Source organism: Vanacampus margaritifer, chromosome 1 (genome assembly GCF_051991255.1).
Source record: "Vanacampus margaritifer isolate UIUO_Vmar chromosome 1, RoL_Vmar_1.0, whole genome shotgun sequence".
Taxonomy (NCBI): Eukaryota; Metazoa; Chordata; class Actinopteri; order Syngnathiformes; family Syngnathidae; genus Vanacampus; species Vanacampus margaritifer.
In genome coordinates, this window is record NC_135432.1 from 52,378,329 (window position 1) to 52,397,779 (window position 19,451).

The 19,451-nt window shown below is 38.7% G+C and overlaps 1 protein-coding gene across 2 annotated transcripts in view; it reads right to left on the reverse strand.

Moving 5' to 3' along the window:
- The window catches only part of myt1lb (myelin transcription factor 1-like, b), a 136,144-nt gene extending 135,761 nt beyond the window's left edge, over positions 1–383 (reverse strand). For both annotated transcript variants that reach the window (XM_077585270.1, XM_077584890.1), the window contains exon 1: positions 32–383. The gene's annotated coding sequence lies outside the window, so the exon portion shown is untranslated. The remainder of the gene's footprint in view (positions 1–31) is intronic.
- Between the last annotated feature and the right edge of the window lie 19,068 nt (positions 384–19,451).

The window sequence follows — 19,451 nt, forward strand, 5'->3', positions numbered from 1 at the left end:
CATGAAGGAAGGAAGGAAAGCACGGACTTACCCGGCTCTTGTTACCTGCATCCTTTCATTCACTGCCTGGTAGACTCCACAAACACAAACACCCTCCCCGACGATAGAGGCGCACGCCACGCTGCTGCCGAGACTAACCAATAGCTGAAACAACAAAGGGAAGGATTGCCAAAGCCGACTGGTATACCCTAAAGCAATTCTGCCTGTGTATGCGTGTGGTGGTGTGTGCGTGCGCGTCTATGCATATGTGTGTGTGTCAGGGAGAGAGAGTCGGCGTGTGTGTGAGCATGTGTTTTCTCTGAGGAGGAGGAGGGATGTGAGTTGAAACCCCAAATGCTCCCTCTCTGGTTTGCTTCCCTCTCACTCCTTGTTCTGTGGATGGGGCTCTCTCTGTACACTGTGCAATGTATGTCCTCCAACACTCAGTATGTTCTACCTCCCTCCCTCCCTCTCTCCCTCCCTCCTTCCTTCCATCCCTTCATTCGCTCTCCCTTGCTCCTCTGCCTGCTAATGTGCCCTCCCTTCCCCTTCTCCCTCTTATACATATATTTAGGGCTGCAGACTGTCTGCTCCCAGAGTCTGCTCTTCCCACGGGCCCGAGGAAGCGATGGAGGGAGGGCGAGAGCGGCAGACAAGAGATGATGGGGGGGCGGGCTCATGCGAAATATGTGCAGTGCATTTAATCCAGAGACACATTTTGGTGTGTCCTTAAAGGGGCTCTCACACGCTATTATTATATTTCTGGCAGTTACATTTCAAAGAGATGCAGGATGTGCACTATAACAACTGGCTTGCCTTCTTCCCCAAGGTGAAACGGTATAGGAAAAGGCAGCAGTTCTGCTCTGTTTGCAAACAATGCTATCGAACCTCAAACAACATCATCGTAATTTCCTAGGAAAAATACTCCTCTACGATTAGCCAAAATGTCAAATTTTCAAATTGATGTCATGCCTGATGTCACGCATCACTGACCTCTGCATGTGTTCTATTTTTGGTCGTCTTTTAGTGAGTCTTATTTCTAAAACTGCGAGCATTCAAAAGATGGGGTGTAAAGAGAAAAACATTGGCAGAGAAGAAAGGAGACTTGCTTTAATGGAAGCAGCACAGCCAAGTGGTTAGCATGTCTGCGTCAGGTTTTTCCAGTTTCATACTTTGCTCCCCTTTAAAGGGACCGAGTTTGAAGCATGTTTTTCTCTCCTTGTTCCTTATGCTTCTCTTCTTTCTTTTTTCCATCCAAGAAATTCGGGGCGCTGCAAGGTGACCCACCAGGCTACCCATTCTGTCTCCCTTATATTTGTGGGACAGGTTGTGACTGGAGGATTGATCTTTTAGGGACAATAAAGTCATCTCAATCTGAATCTTATGTCCCAAGGCCCTGGGTTGGAATCTGTAAATTTACTACACATGTCCTGCAACCGGCTGGCAACCAACCGAGGGTGAAACCAGCTTTTCACTTGTGTGACATAGACAATTTGTTTTATGTTTTACTTTTAACACGTTACGTAATAATTGTGTGGACAGTTAAAAAAGGTTTTATGAAGACAACTGTTTAACCTTGAGGCATAAGATCAAATAAAAAATCGGGGATTGTATAAAATTCAGAACAAATTCAGAGGTCAAAATTCACATGTAAGTATTCGGTTGCATCCTTCAAGTCTCAATCAAGTGACAAGTTATTGTAGAAACAAATCAAGCAAGTCAAGTTGGCACCAAATTTCAAGCAAGTCGAGTCATGTCATTAATTGGTTGAAGCAAATTGTAAGTCAAGTCCTAAAATCTTGTTCAGTCACAATAAATATTGGCGTGATTATACAATAATTTTATTGTTCATGACACAAAAAAAGTGCATTTTCACCAAAAATTAAACAATTTAACATTATCAACTGAATGTATACACTTAAATTATTTAGCTGAAAGCATATTAATTTTATGTATGTATGAGTGTCACACTAACTGTGTTGATAATTTTTCAAAATTGCTGAATTTGGGAGTAACTAAATATAAGATCATCAGATTTAAAAACTAGGTTGTTTTTGGTACCAATCTGTTTAAAAAAAAAATCTATTCACGTGTGTAAATGGGTGACTGAGGTATAAACTTTGTATACTTTGTAGGTTATCAGGGAAAACTTCCTGAAATTCAGTGATGTCTTAAATTAATTTACACACACATTAAATATGGCAGACACGCCCACGACCAGGAAAGTCAACTAAGTGTAGTCTTATGTATAGATGTCAAAACATAAATAATGATCGATTTTATTCTGGCTTGCCACACAAATAATAATACGTTTTCTGCATGCTTTATTTTAAAAATAAATAAATAAAATAAAATACATTTTCAAATGTCAACAATGCTTTTGTCAAAATCAAGAAAAATATTGACCTTTTGCACGTGACGTGACCGCCCTCATGGGAACGCCCCCTGCGGGACGCTGGACGGCAAAAGAGCCAATTGCCTGTATTGTAATTATTGAATATCGTACAGTGTAAAGTCCTTCATCTAATCAATGATCTCATAAAATGGTCATATGTTGCTGTGCGGTCGGTTGTACAGATAGACCAGATGTACCAAATATTGCTTTTTATCGCATACCTACTAATGAAGACAAAATACGTCGGTGGATGGATAGCAGCAATCAACAGAAAGAACTGGCAGCCCACAAAGTATTTACGGATTCTGCAGCGATCATTTTTAGTAGATAAATGTTCACACATTTTACTAGTAAACGTACACTCTAATAACGGACGTGTCGAATTGCGTGTTTAAAATCACATTAACGAGCCAGATAGTAAGCGTCCACTCAAACTGCACGTACACACAGCTTAGTTTTAAAATGTACCTTCTTCAAAACTTTTAAGTTAATTTGACTGTTTAATAATGGGGGATTTTGCCTTAATGCTTGGAGTTTTTTTTACTCTGGAGCCAACTTAACTTAAGTAAATATCGCGCTCTATGAGTCCCGACTAAATGTGCTACTTCGACTGACAGGCGAACTTCGGTTGAAGTAGTAGATTCCATGGCTCCATGGGCAATGATAACTTTTAATTTGTAAAATAACAGTCGCTCAGTCACCAAGTTTCTCCGGGTCACGTCCACTTCTATTCAACAATCATTTCCTTCCGCCGTCCGTCATAAATGGTCAATATAGGATCTATTCATGAGCAGTACATAATAAATTCCTTGTTTGCCCACACATGCAAACATGGATACTTTTATTTTTTAATCCCTGAGTTAATATCAAAATTAGATTACAAATTTGGTTCATTTCTAAGTGGACAAGAACTGCTAATTAATTCAGGCAAATGCACTGCAAGTGGAGTCTGTGCAGCTGCTGCGTTTTATTGGGAAATTTTACAGTGTGTAGGCTCATGTTTTTTTTTTTAAATATAGACTAAAATAACCATATCAAATAAATTCATGTTTATATTAAAATGTTAGAATAACATTCAATGGTACCAGTCTATACTCTGCATCATATATTTAGCGCACATTCATTCGATTATCCTCATCAAATGAAATGGCATGCCACTTTTTTTTTATCACAACAAAAACAAACAGCTATTTGCAACAATGCTGCCAGGCTGTTGAGGAAGACATGATAACTACTCTGGTGGGTTGGGACGCAGACGCCCTCGAGGCATCCGATACTGTATTAGTAGATTCCACTTCTTATTTGGCTTGGTTAATGCCAATTCAGCACAATTAATTCATTGTTAAACCAATAAACAATAGTGGAGCCATGTCTGTGAATTTAAATTAAAATTAAAATTATCATATACTCAATGGACTCTTCATTAGGTATACTTGCTCACCAAGAAACTTAAAAATAAGATCCATATATGTATATATATATATATATATATATATATATATATATATATATATATATATATATATATATATATATATATATATATATATATATATATATAATTTCTGATGATATTTCAAGAGCTCGTTGTTGAAGCTCAGCTCCTGAAAAACATTTTTTTTTTTTTAAAAGCCTCAATTAACTTTTTACCAATTTATGTGAAAAATGAAATACTGCACTAACTAAAAAAAGACATTATATCACATTTATCATTTATGTTTTATTAATTTGCATACCATGCTACAAAAAATAAACTGTCAAATACAAACACAGACGGAAAACAGGTGTACATTTGTGTATTGTGAAACTACTGTCGGAGCAGCAAAAGTTGCGGTAGACACATGTGCAAGTTCATTAACATCAAGTTGCAAGTCTTTTCTCTAACTGAAGTAATGGGTAACCAGTACACATATGCCAAATGCAGGTTGTTGCAAAATGTGCACTCTGCCTTTGAACTATCTATTATTTTGGAAATTTGTCTAAACTTTGATGTTTTCTGACGCACATACTTTCACATTAGCTGTTTAGTCTATCACTATACAGCAACACACTCTCACACTCATTTGTCTCTCCCTTGATCCAGTTCGTGTGTGCTGCATGTGCTCTGTGTATGTAACCTCCCGCTTCGCCCTTCTGCTTAGAGCAGATACACAGATGTCACCACAAATCTTGACCAATCACATGTAACGTTGTCAGAAAAAAATAATAACAAATGGGCGCCCAATTAGGACTTGGCTCCTGTGGTCCACTTCAGAGAGGGTTAAAGAACTGGATTGTTCAAGGCCGACATATCACTACTGACAAGGGTTCTACACAATTAGGGACTTTTGGTATCAGTTCCAGGTAGATTTGGTTGGGGTTTGCATCAGAGTGAAATTAAATTAAGCATTTTTATTTTAAATGACAGACCGCAAGGGGAGCAGATAGAGAAGAAGATACAGTAGGCTGAAGAATGAACCTTGGGGGATTCCATTTGGAAGAGGTGCAGAGGACAAAAGACCACCAAGACTAACAAAAAAAAACATGTGCCAGCTAGCTAACACTGAAACCACTGAAGATAATGTGTGTCATTTCTAGTCCTCTGCTCAAAAGAGAAAACGACAAAAAATATTTTCTTTGGCCTTAAATTAATTAGACTTTATCTGCGCGGGAAACGTTACAATCGCAAAGTCATTTTGCAGTTTGTTGAAGAAAAAAGATTTGATTTGAACTGAAGGAAACATGGGAACTGAAGGAAATATATTTTAACTCTACTATTGTTCAGCAGTAATCGTACACTAAACTCTGTATTGAGAAACGTGCAACAGGAGGGCTTTTACCTGCTCATTAATCACAATAAATGGGAATTAGGCAAAGACACACAGCAAAATCAAAGTGTTACTTCAAATCTACACTGGTAAACACTGTGTTGAAAGTACTCGAGTGTTAGAGTTAAATATTTAATTCTGTCAAACCACACTTTACTCTGATAAATGGTACTTCTTGTATAGTGTGTTTCTCCTCCTTACAAGGCCCGCAAAGTGTGTTACATTTTGAGTACTGATGATACAGCATCAGGAGCAACTGGGGGTTCAGTACCTTGTTCAAGGATTCTTTAACACAGTCACACTGGTCTGGAATTGAACCCACGCTCTGAGGGTGAGAAGATGACCGCTCTACCACTGAGCCACGCCACACTAGATGCATCAACATTGAAATGTTGACACTGCGCTGGAAATTTGGAAAGTTTCTCCATCGAAAATGAGGGTGTGGTCAATTTAACACTCAAGGTACTGCTATTCAGGTTACACCCAACATCCACCCCAACACTCAAATAAATGTACTCTGACAGTGTTAAAATAACACTGCTTACTGCATATTTGATCAAACACTGGAAATTTAACACTGACTGATTTGCTGTGTACTGTTCAGATATTTATGAATAAAATACACCTGACAGTTGTACACGTCCACGGAGCTCAGAATCAGATTCACCCAAATTATGTTAGACTAGCTGGGCCAGTATTAACTCATTGTTTGAAGGAGCATAAGTTTAGATGATTTTTCTGCCACCAAATTGTCACTCTGCCCAGCACATCTTTAAGGACAAACCTGAGAATGGTCTGCCAATTTGGTTAAACACATGTAGCAAGCCATTTGGTGAAACAAAAATCAGGCTAAATGTTATTGACTTGATTTTTTTTTAGGCTTTTTTTTTTTTTACTGTAACTGAGAAAACTTTTGTCTCTTTCACAAATACACCACAGTTCATGCATGTATTGTGCATACTGTTCCTAGAATACAGAAAATGAAGGACGAGATAGCTGCGGGGAGGACGACGAAGGGAAAGCGATGTTATTGAGGTTAGAGATGTGCTGTTGCAGAGTAAAAAGCAAGTTGTAGGAGAGAGCCAGGGAGGGAAAGGCGGAGGAGAAAGTGTACTGTGGGACTCGAGATGATAGCGTGGGAGAAGGTGAAGACTTGTTGTTCAGTGGGACTGAGGGAGACGAGCAGCTGGGAGAAAAAGGGAGAGCAGGAAGGCTGAAACCTTAAGGGAGGAGAGACTGCATTGCAGGCGCAATGGGAGTAAGACAGGAGAAATAACAAGCTTTAACCTTACATTATGGCTTGCTTCCGTTTGTGTGTGCGTAGTTGCGTGTGTGTTAAAGAGTGTGTTATGGAACGGAGCGACAAATGTGACATGAAAGAACGGCACACAGCAAAGCAGTCACTTCACTGACAAACTCACACATGCACAAAAACACACACATTCTTTGAATTAATTAATACATTAGTGTCCCCTCAATTGAATACTGCCGTTGCGAGGACCTGCTGCACACTTCTCTTCGTGTGATATAAACCCTGCTAATAAAAAGCTCTTTATGGACGTAGTAATCACTGTTTGACCTTGTGACATTCTGTGCCAAAAAGAGTCAACTTGCAAATACAGTGCTTAACAAATTTGTGACCCATCATAGCACAATGAGTTGTAACTTGCTCAGGTAGATTCTTCATTTTATTTCCAGGAAATCAATATGGTGAAGTGTTAAAAATTGTTATGTAAAAGGTACTCAAGAGAGAAGTCATTAGTTATCTCAAAATATAGCAAAACAATTGCTCATTACCTTGCCATTGTTGTAGTTATCCATGCAGAGAACCCCCAACATAGAAGTATCTGTATGAAGATGATGATTCCATCTCGCAAATTTCCAACTCATTTTAACAATGCAACATCATTATGAACCTAAATTAGGCTGGGACTCCACAGGATACCAATTAATAATCACCAAGAGCTCTAGTTTAAGAACGGTTGTTATGTTAGAGTTGATGACCTCACTGTGCTCCATGGCGTGAGTGTAGCGTAATGGTTGATAAATCAGCAGAGATATTCTCTTTTTGATCATGCCAAAATGTCTATTGTGAAATATAGGTCACTGTGACCCAGTGTAGTGTGGTGGGTCGCATTTATTAGACCACCTCGTCTCAGAGGCCATCCAATATCATGAAATGCTTTAAAGCTGACTCATGACATTTCAGTCAGCTCTCAAAGTTTTATCATGAATTAACAGGAATGAAGAATGAACTTTTTCTTTTCCTTTTTAACCCAAAAAAACCCTCTTTTTTTTTTTACCCAAAATGAGACGTGTCACTGGGCTTTTTGATAACTTTAATGTACAATATGCTTTTTGTGGTAAAACTGTCCATCTCCAATTGAATAATAACAATAATGAATATATAAAGTATTAGCATATAAGTCTTTAGGATTCATAATATTATTTGTGGTAAAGGGCTTTCAACATACTAGTGCATAGACCATTACAAAAACATTAAAAAAAAAAAGGCAATTATAAATGTTGTTAATTTAGAAAATCACACCATACGGAAAAATTGGTAGTTAAATTTGTTAAACAATGTGGATCTAGTAAACTATTTAAAATAAACATGTTTTGCACCAAAAGTCAATCTGTAGCTATTGAGCCACCACATTAATGTTTTTGTTTTGTTTTTTCAATGACGGAAGTTTGTGGGGATTACTAAACTAAATTTCTGGAATATTCTGACAGAGTGGAGAAGCACACAAATATAGACCCACTGCACAGTGTCTACCAACTCCAAAATGTCAAACAAAGTTACCAACTAGCCTCTAGTAACTTAAAATAGGAGTGTACAATAGACTCCCTGTGTGGGCTGAAATGAGAATCCAGAGGAAAATGTTGCAGCGCACCACCCACTTAACGATATCTCTATTGACAATCAAGTGTCTTGACCCCAAAGCCAGAAAGTCTGAAATTGTACACAGACTGACCCGTTTGGGGCACCATGGTGCCACAGGGAAGGAAAAGAAGAAGTCGAAGAAGCTTGGATGACCTCTCATCTACATTACGATGGCAATGGCTCACCTATACTTGTTTTTTCTGTTGAGATTAATGACTTGGAAGGCACCTTATATAAGCAATAGTGATGTCGATACCACCAATTTCCTTCTCGATCCGAAACTGAGTGTAATTCAAGCTATTACTGCCAATCCCCTTTTTGATATTGAGGTAGCACTGAAAGTTCTAAACCTTAACTGAATAAATATATTTGCCCATGTGAGAGAATCTCTGATACATATATTCAAATTATTTATTTTGTTACTTATTTTATAAACAGGCTTGGGGAGTAACGGAATGCATGTACCACCGTTCAGATTACAAAAAAAATGTAACTTTGTTCCATTACAGTTACAGGAAAAAACATGTAATCAGATTACAGGTACATTTATTAAAAATGGGGATTACTTCGAGGGATTACAATTTCTACAACGAGAGAGTGCGAAAGAGGGCGAGAGAGAGACAGAGACAGAGAGAGAGAGAGAGAAAAAAGAAAGAGAGAGAAGGATAGAGTGAGAGAGAGCACGTGCACGCCCCCGCGCGAGTGGGACCGTTGCTACGGTGGGAACGAACGAACTGACTAGTCGTATCCTCCACATGCGGGCAGTTTGAAAAAGCTTCAAGGACGGGAGGAGGAAATGGCGACCGGTATACACTGGAACTTAGTTGGAGCAAAAGTTTGAGCTGAGAGTCCAGCAGCATGCTACGCGCTGTAGCTTCTTGCTAGCTAGCCCGCTAGCCTACAACCATAATGTGAGTTACACCTTCCAAACAAATCTTCCTCCCATCAATTCACTATTTAAACAACATGCACAACATATACACGGCTAAACTTGTGACTGGGATAAAAGTTCATTTTGCAGTTGATGTCATGCATTATCATCTTCATTCTATCTATCTATCTATCTATCTATCTATCTATCTATCTATCTATCTATCTATCTATCTATCTATCTATCAAACTGTGAGGTGTGATTGCTTTCAGTGACAGTTTGAAAACAGCATATGGCCTTCAAGCAATCAATCAATCAATAGCCTACATGCTTTTTGATTACACAAGGATTTTTGCTATTTGTAGGCTGCCCGGGTCCCTATGACCCGCAAATAGCAGGGGCACATTGTAACAGTTTATAGAATATATATTGTGGTGATATTTATTTTGTCTTCATGAGCATACTCAATATTGGAGTAATCCAAAAGTAATCCAGTTACATTACTTTAATATTATGGTACTTGGATTACGTTACTAACTAAATTTTTTAGCAGGTAACTTGTAACTGTAACGTATTACATTTTAAAAGTAACCCTCCCAACACTGTTTATAACCTTAATTATTAATTCGAGCAACTGCAACAGTGCTTTGTGTAGCTCAAAGCTCCACATTTTCTCCCTACCAGGATCGTGCCTTCCTCCAGCACCAAAGGACTCTGCCGGGGATGACTGGCTTGCCCTGGCAGGAGCACCAGCCACTGCGCCCTTCTTCTGTCCGCCTCCTCATAAATGCCTCATATTGCGTGTTGTGGTTTAAGATGAAATGTTTCACAAGGTTTGTTGTTTTCCACAAACATCACAAACAGCATCTTTGCTGTTTGCTGAAATTGCCCAACAAATGACTCCGTTTATGCTCTGTCATTGTGTCGACTAAAACTAACTTGTTAACTCACTCGGGCGGAGTGAGCTGTGTAACAGTGTATCATTTAGAAGTCTCAATATTTTAGTTACATAATTACCGATATACATGCATAAAGTATTGGGAGGTATCAATATTTCTGTTTTACTAAACCAGTGGTTCTTAACCTCGTTAGGACGTACTGAACCCAACCAGTTTCCTGCGCATTCAAATCTTCTTTATTGAAAAATTTTATATGATATATATATTTATTTCTAATTCAAGACTAATGCTGTAGGTATAGGGTTTACTGGTGAACAAAATGAACAGGGAAAGTAGCCTTTTCTTTTTCCACCTTGAATTCAGAAAGTGTGTTCTTGTATTCCCCATCTCCATGCATCTTAAGGAAGTGTTCCTTTAGTTTTGCTAGATAGATAGCTAGTTGTGCTGGACCGGATTTGCAAATCATGCAGTTAGAACGCTGGCTCCCATCTCTCAATTCAACTCTATATTTATAGAGGACTTTAAAACACCACCACTGTTTTCTTAAGCTGGAACCCAGGGGCAGAAGATACACAATAAAAAAACAGCATAGGCAGCATAAGGAGTTGAACCTTGTGGAACACCATACATATACATGTGAACTCCTATTGCTTTTTTTTTCATCCAACCGCTTTCTTTTTCTTTTCTTTTTTTTACTCGACATAGTGTGAAGGGATTGAAATAATAAAGAAATCACATGACGTTCCATCACAACAGCCACAAGTCGACTACTGAGCGCACCAAATTCCCTGCAGCACAGACGGGCCAAGCAATGTGATGTCATGCAGCCATTGATGGTCAAGCGCGGCAAATCATTTGAGCTGGGTGTGTGTGTCTTAACCTCCGCTGATCCCATGAGACCGACTCACCGAGCCCCTGGGGTGCAATCAAACCCAAGTCAAGAACCCATGCACTAAATTATATGTCTTTACTAATAAAGAATCTTCTGAAGGCGGGCAACAGTGATAGTCTTAGTTTGTTTCTTGACTGGCAATGGTTTGGTTCAAAGTGATAGTCACTTCATGCTGACCACACACGACACGATTTCTGATCGGAGCTATTGATCAAGATCAAAATTCACACGCATAAGGGGGCCATCACAAAATCTTTGGAGACATCCAATAATCGTAAATTTGCTGACTTTGATCTTAAGGAAGGCATTAGACTCCTCAAATGCGATTTGGGCTTTCATGTCTGTTTTTTTTAAGGACATTCTAGAAATTATCAATCAATTATGTGTTTTAATTATGTAACTTTTACATACAGGCTGTATATAATCATCCGTATGTCCATTGTCTATAGTCTTTGTCCTGTTCAGGGTCACCCGGAGCTGCAGCCATCTCCATGTGACAAGCAAAAGGCAGACTACACCCTGGACTGGTTGGCAGTCAATCAAAGGAACAGACAATCACTCACAATCACAACACTGAGTGGGAATGGAACCGATAACACCTCAGTGGAAGCCAGGGGGGCGAGTCAGTAACTGTATTCATATTTAATGTGCTTTATGGCATTAGCCACATAAAATGTGCATGTGTATTTTTGTACAAAATATATACAGTATTTTATGCACAGCACTGAGGAAGTCAAACTGGTAAACTTGCTGCATGCAGTCATAAAAAATGGTACCCACACATAAACGTGCTTATGCAAATTCAGAAGCATCCAAATGAGAACAAAGGCATGGCATGAGTATAAACAAGAGGGCATACATAAACATTACATGTCGATGGATTATGCAGGCACACGCACATACCCAAGCTCCGACAGACACTCAAACACACACACACTCACACACACACATCCTATGATCCCGTACACCTTATTCCTAAAAGTAAAACCTTGCATCATTTCACACGCCCCTCTCTCGCTTTACCCCCCAAATCCATGGCATATGACCTTCTGTGGGACAGATAAAGAATGTGCTTATCAGTCATGCAAATGAGGCTGAATTCATTTTCCACAACAGATGGCCCCATAGATAATGATGATGGAGGAGAGAAAATTAAATGTCTCTCGCTCTGTGACCATGGCAACCGCGCCTCTGCGGCGTAATATCAATAATAAGTGTGCCGCATAATAAGCTTGTCAGTCCTGTGAATCAAACCCTTCCGTGATGGGACGGGGCAAGTGGGGTGATGTCGCGCTGAAAGTTTAGTTGACTCTGTCAAGCAGCGGAGAAGGGTTGAGAGGTTGTGCCATTTTAGTGGATTGTTAGGCAATTCAAATGTTTACACATTCGGGTTGTCGCCTTGATAAGTGTATAAATGCTGCGGTACCACAAAGCGCTCATCAGGCTATTTTCCTTCCTTTTTTGGTGGAGCACGGGTACATTTCTCTCTGGTCTGCTTTTCATGTCATGACAGTAACAGTAAATTACTAATCCAAGAGAGATCCAAGAAAATTTGGTCAATATATGAAAAAGCTGACTAAACAAACTCAGAGAAGAAATCCCAAGACCAAGCAAAAAGCTAAAATAGACTCAAAAGAAAACTGTATGATACAGGTAACTAAAAAAAAACAATTGGAAAATAAGTATTTTGTGTAAAAAAGTCACCAAAAACATGCAAACTGTTTAACTGTCTGATGACATCCTGAGAAGTAATCTTCTTCTTTTTTTTTATTCTTTTTTTTACTATTTTCAGATTACATTTTTTTATTGTATTTATTTTTTGTTCTCTTGCATGGTGCAGATCTCGCTTCTGTGTCAAAGCAACCTCTGACCTCTGTTTGACCTCTGTTCATTTTGTTTGTTTTATCATTCTTACAGTTTTACTCTTCAAGATTCCAAATTGCATGTTTCTGAGGGAACGTGCAAATCTGGTGGTAATACAAACAGTTCTTAGAAGTGCTTCAAGATAACTTTTGAACACTGTTACAACTGTCTTTCAAAAAAAATGCACATATTTATGCAAAGTTTTAATTCCAACATTCTCACTCATATTACAATTGTCCTTGATTTATCACAAATCTAAATCAATTTTAAAAGATTTGCGTCAAATATGCCCCGAAACAGTCTCAGTGTGCACCACGGTTATTAAAGTTGTGAAATTTTAATTTTACATTGTTTTTATTTCGTTTTGAGTTTAGTTTTTTTAATTTAGTTAGTTTTAATTTGTTTCAGGGCAGTTCTGTTATTATTATTATTATTATTTTTAGTTATTTAAAAAAAAAATTGCTGTATGCTTTTCAATTGGCTGTTGCAAGATGACGTCACTACTGTTTGACACACTTTCAAACATCTTTATTCCGGTTAATATCTAATTAAATATACTTACAATCACATTTAAAATGTAGGCAAGCACAGGGAGAAGGGAAACTGCACATAGATAAGCTGGAGCCCGGACTCAAACACAAAAGCTCAGAAATGTGAGGCAGATGTGCTAAACTGTACCACCATTCCACTGGCACAAAAGAATGTCATTTTAAAATATTTTAATATCTGTGTATTCTTTGGTCACTAGGAAAACTCATCACATTTCAAGGAAAAATAATGACATTTAGCGTTTTTTTTTATTGCTGTCAAATGTCAAAGTGAGTCAAATAAGACCTTGGGGCAGTGTCTAAAGATTCATCAAACAAATACATTTTAAGTTATATTGTGCATTAGTGTGTGCACTGTACAAAACGTGCTGTGAACAAGGGTGCATTAGCCATTTGTAGCATGACTTATTCGTAATCAAGCTTGGGGGTGGATAACCAAATCCATAGTGTTATATATTCCGGACAGACAAAAAAGGTAACTATTTTGTGACAGTTACATGGGAAAAAAAAACGTTATCACATAAAAGGTACAATTATCAAAAATTGCACAGTCATAGTCATGATATTGTGAGCAAACCGGGTGGTCATTACTGCTATTTGGGCTAAAAGCCTTACCTTAAAAGTCCTGTTGAGGGAGTAAGAAGTTGCTCGCCGTCAGGGAAGTGACGAGTGCAATTCAGACAAATGACACGGTCAAATGGACGTGTTGTGCTTACCAAAAGTGACTATTTTAAAAGCATTTTGGCAGGAATGGATTAAGTGGTGACTGTTTGGACCATATTCCCTGGAGGACTTAGTCACTTTAAATTTACAAAGAAGGATTACAACGAAAAGTGTGAGAGGTCCAAGTCTACGGACTGCTGATGACCTATGGTGGAGAACAGCAATTAGCCCATAATGTAACGTTAGTTTTCCTATTTGATCATGTATTATCATCATCACAATTAGGGGTGGGAGGATATGTGTGTGTTTTCTCTCTGGAAGTCCAGACAGAAAATGTGATAAATGTTTGTCACACTTCATAGAGGCACTGCACACAGTGCACAGCACATAACTCTGATAATGATAGCGACAACTCCAAGCTGGGATTAATTGATCCAGGGCTGTCATGTACAAGTGCTTGTTGTATTCCACAGTACCATTAATTTAATTTTAAAGTTGCTATTTTAAGATCAAATTATTACAGTACGGTAAATACAGTATTGTTGTATAATAAGTGTGATATCGTGTCACCGTCTCTCTATCTTCCCGGCTTGTCGGTCATTGTTTCTCCATCAGCCTTCCTCTGTCTTTCTCTTGCACGCACTGCACTCTGGCCCCCTCTCTTCCTCTGTGTCTGCCTGCCAGACGCTCTCAATATAGCACTGCTCATAAACACACAGAAGGAGAGGAAGAGGTAGCAAGAGAGCGAGAGAAAGGCTCCTGTGACAGTAATAAAAATGAGTGAGGGGCCGGAGAGAGATAGAAATGGGTGGTGAACAAGTGGGAGGAGAGAAGGCGGCAGGAGAGGACACACTCTTCTGTGGAGCAGTCTTAAGAGTGAGTCAGTAAGATGATGAGAGAGAGGAATTGAGCAAGGCTGAGTGCTAACTCTTTCATGTTGTTCATTTTTCATGCACAAAGTAAGTTCCGGGTCAATTATGACCAGGCCAAAAATATCCAATAATTGTCTATATCAAATTTAAGAACTAGAGATACGTTTTTACTACATTGTCTGACATTAATAAATTGAGGAAATGTGTATTTTTTTCTCTATATGACTGTTTATTTTTATTTTTTTATTTTTTTTCCTGGTCTGGTCGGTGCTGGATTTCACTTTCCTTTCTTTTCTTTGGTCCTTCCTCGGGTCTCCTGGCGGCCTCACGGCTATGGCTGGGTTCTGAAGTGTTCCGTTTAGGTGAACGTTATGGGATTTTTTAATAGGTTTTAGGTGAACTAATGAATACACACTCACACGCACACACACACACGCACATGCACATACACATTCTCACCCACATACAAAATAAAAATTAATAAAAAAATAAATATATTTTAAAAAAAAGAGAGAGAGAGAGAGCAATGATGATGACATGTCAAATCGGTAAAATTACCGAATGAACAATACTGAGCTCTCCAGAAAAAAAATACAAAAGTATATGACTGTTTCTTAGTCAGTACTGCCCTTTTTTCCGGGGTCCCCAGACCCCCCTAGATCCCCCCTCTCCAATAAAACAAAACTGCACCTTTCAGAGTTACCTTTTATTGTGGGCATTCTAAGGCACACCTGTGCACTAATCAGCACACCTGTAAGGTGGAATGGATTATCTCGGCAAAGGAGAAGTGCTCACGGATTTAGTTAGGCTGGTTTGTGAACAATATTTGAGAGAAATGGTGATATTGTGTATGTGGAAGAAGTTTTAGATCTTTGAATTCATCTCATAAAAATGGGAGCAAAAACAAAAGTGTTGTGTCTATATTTTTGTCGAGTATAGTATTGTTGTAAAATGTTAATACAGATCAAATTTGACCACAACAGTATAAAGCTAAGAAATTAAATGGGAAATAAAGACAGCTGGGACAATGGATTGAGGTGGGGGACACCAGGAATGGGCTGTTGAGAGGAGGGAGCAAAAGTGGGAGGGAGACCCAGGAAGACATCAGGCCTTCCCTGTGAGATGTCTTTGAAGCACAGGCTTTCCTATTTTAACCACTTGTAAATAATGGATGTCATGACAAGAGAGACCACACACATAAATACAGGCACACACGTGTGCAGAGACACTCAACACGCACACGCACTGCTCATGTGCAAAACAATGTGTGAGCAATGGGAAGATTCATACTAAAGAAATTAATTAAAAATAAAAGTTATATCACGGAACACTACAATTTTAATGAAAATCAAATATACACTGAATTCTCACCAAGAAATATTTATAACAAATGTAATCGCTAGCCATTCAAGTGGTTCTGTTATGGCTTTAGCTAATTTTTTGATTTTTGCTATTTTTAGGCTGCCTGGGTCCCTATCACCCGCAAATAGCAGGGGCACATTGTATAGAATATATATTGTGGTGATATTTATTTTTATTTTGTCTTCGTGAGCATACTCTGTATTGGAGTAATCCAAAAGTAATCCAGAGTAATCAAATTACATTACTTAAATTTTATGGTACTTGGATTACGCTATAATACTAACTACATTTTTTTAGCATGTAACTTGTAACTGTAACTGAATACATTTTAAATGTAACCCTCCCAACCCTGATTGTGACATGATGACGACGATATTGTGGCAGTTTTAATATTGCGATATCACAATATTGCCGTTATCGTTACATCCCTAGTCACTACCACAATGCCTTCTGGCATAGAAACAAATGACTTGGACAACTCTGCTCACTCGCCCAGTACTTCGATCTCGTCCAACGTGGAGCCGTGTGATTTTGCGTCTGACAGGTGAGCAGTACATCCGCTGTAAACAATGGCGAGGTTTGTTTGAGGTATGTGTGTGTGGTGACGTGTGTAGAGCCATGACGTAAAACATGACTGTCATCACACGTGAATGCGGATCAGGAGAAATTCGCAAATCTTCACTTTGGCCGGAGTTTTTGTAAACTATCGTTTTTAATGAAAACAATTCCCGGGAACGTGTGGCCAGCAGTGCAAATATGTGTTTGCTGTATTTAGCGACCTTCTGTGCATGCACCACATATCGTACAGTATAGTGCATCGTAAGTCCAGGCGTGGAGCTATAGGTGCCATTGACTGGGGTTTTTACTTTACTACTTCATTGCAGTTTTAATATAATTTTAAGTAGCAAAATGGCCAAAGCAACAACCGCTGCTGCAATGTTTGATGACACAGATCTAACACATTGTATGGTGTAGTGTTAGTATTGAGACAGGGCTATTGACATACACATGGCAAAAATAATGGGCTTGCTGGTTGGACTTAAAAAAAAAAAAGCGTAGGCCTAAATAGTAGGACAAAACAATAGGGCTGGTGAAATCTGCTGGAACTTGGAAGCTAAAAACCAAGCCTGTCACGGTTAAGCTGGGATATCTGGTCACCCTACCAAAGTCATTCATCGAAATAAAAAATAAAAAAGTTTGCAGTCGCAATGTAGTTACCAGAAAGGTTAATAGTTAGCATATAACTCCTTGTAGTTCTTCATCTACTACTCTTTCTTCTTCACAATTTCCAGCAGTCTGGTTTAGTTTGTGTAGGTTAAAAATTGAGTTATAGCTGCCAACTTCCCGGGGATGGCCATTGACTTTCACAACTGTGCCATCCATGTCATTGTGATGTAACTGCAAAACTGAAAATATCTTCAATGCTTTAAGCTAACCCAAAAGTTTGCATGATCTACATATGAAATCTGCGTGTGTTTTTGTTCAGACTAATGTTTCCAAATTTTCATTTAACCTGTAAAAGCTTGCAAGACAGAAAGGTGTGAATGGCTGGTAGAGTAAACACAACATACAGCAGTTGTAGGCTAATTAACGGCTACATGCTGGCTGGCAATCATAGCCTCTTTCCTCCTCACTTGCGCTTCCCCCTAGCTCCTCCCCCATATTTTCATCTCCTGCAGAGTTACACCCGTCTCTTCCTCTTGTTGCAGTCGCAGGGGGTCCAAGCCGGCATGTGAAAATGATGTGTAGATTTTGGCACGGCAACCCACTGTGCAGCTATCAAGGTAGCTGTGCATGTTAGCTATTGGGCTTCGCACTACAGAAAATTGTAGCGATACAACAGTCACCATTTTTTCTAATGCAATGGTTTTAACGGGCGACACACAACAATTTTTAACATCTTAACCGATTTTTACAATGTGAGAAACCTCACACATAAGAAAAAAAACATGTGTGGTTGCTACTCTTATTTGGTGTGATATACTCGAGGTGACCAAAACAGCACATTACGCATGTGACGATGTCTGTCGTAGTACCAAATACTGTGAGTTCCAGCATGGTAAAAGTAGTAGTAGTAGTGGAAGTAGTATTAGTCAAGCCATGGTAGAATATTTTATTATTTTGAGTGTGTGTCTTTAGCCAATATAACATTAAAATGGAGCCCTAATTTAGGTTAACTGTATGCCAGTCACAAGCCCGGGTAAATGCAGTGGGTCGCGTCAGAAAGGGCAACCGTCTAAAAACTTTGCCACACAATTATAAACGTTCTTACTAAGAATTATATTCCGCATCAGTCACGGCCTGGGTTAATAACGACTCCTGTCAGCACTATTAACTTGTGGAAATGTGAGTTGAAGACAGATCGATAAAAATAAAAATACCATACGCCACTTACTTACATGAGAGAAAACTTGCTAAACATTGCAGAGTTTACTCAAGATCAGAGGCCACCAACCTTTTTGAAAATGAGAGATGCTTCTTGGCTAATGCTTAATGCAAAGGGCTTCCAGTTGGATACACACTTCTAAAATAACACATTTGATCAAACTATCTTCAATAATGTTATATATTATTGTTAATTATTTAAATGTATTCGTGTGAAGAAAGACAGTGACCATGTTCATGCTTTTTCACAATACAAAATGGACGAGCTTCTTCTTCTCACAAGGTCCATCAAAGACTTTGTTACTCTTTATTTTACTGAAATTTGTCTCAGTGAATGCATCTCTTCACTGTGCGGACACATCACAACCTTCTCACCAATATTCTACATCAGGGTCTGTCATTCGTAGGGTATATCTGTTTATGTTTGAGTTACATTGACAGTCCCTAAATTTAAGATTGCCGTTTCCATTTCCTTCATTGGGTCATGACTCATGACAGAAATTGACAGCTTTTTAAACTACCCATTTTAAACTACCCATCCTATTTCAAATACAAGCAGTAAAATGTTGGGAGTTCCTCAAAGCTCATTTACAGATTTGTTTAACAGGCAAGTATTGAGAAAAGCCAATGTCGTTCTTTCGGATCACTCCCATCCTTTACATCTTGAGTTTGAGATGTTGCTGTCTGGAGGATTAAAAGCTTTCCTTTGTCCCTCCAGCCATTTGTCTCTTGAACTCCGAACAGGAGAGGAGTCGTACATGATTGATTGACTGTTTTATTGATTTTTTATTTAATTGCTTGATTTGGTATGAGTATGCTATTTATACAGAAATTGCTTTTTGCACAGATTGAACTTTCCCCGTCATGCATGGGCGTTGCTTCGGTCGTAGTTGATTCTTGGACCAGTATACACTGTATTTTCTTAAACTTTTTATTCTCTTAGTTCTTTATATTTTGTTTGTCTTAAATGTTGTTCACTGCTTGCTGCAACAATAATTGCCCTACGGGGACACAAATAAATTTGAACT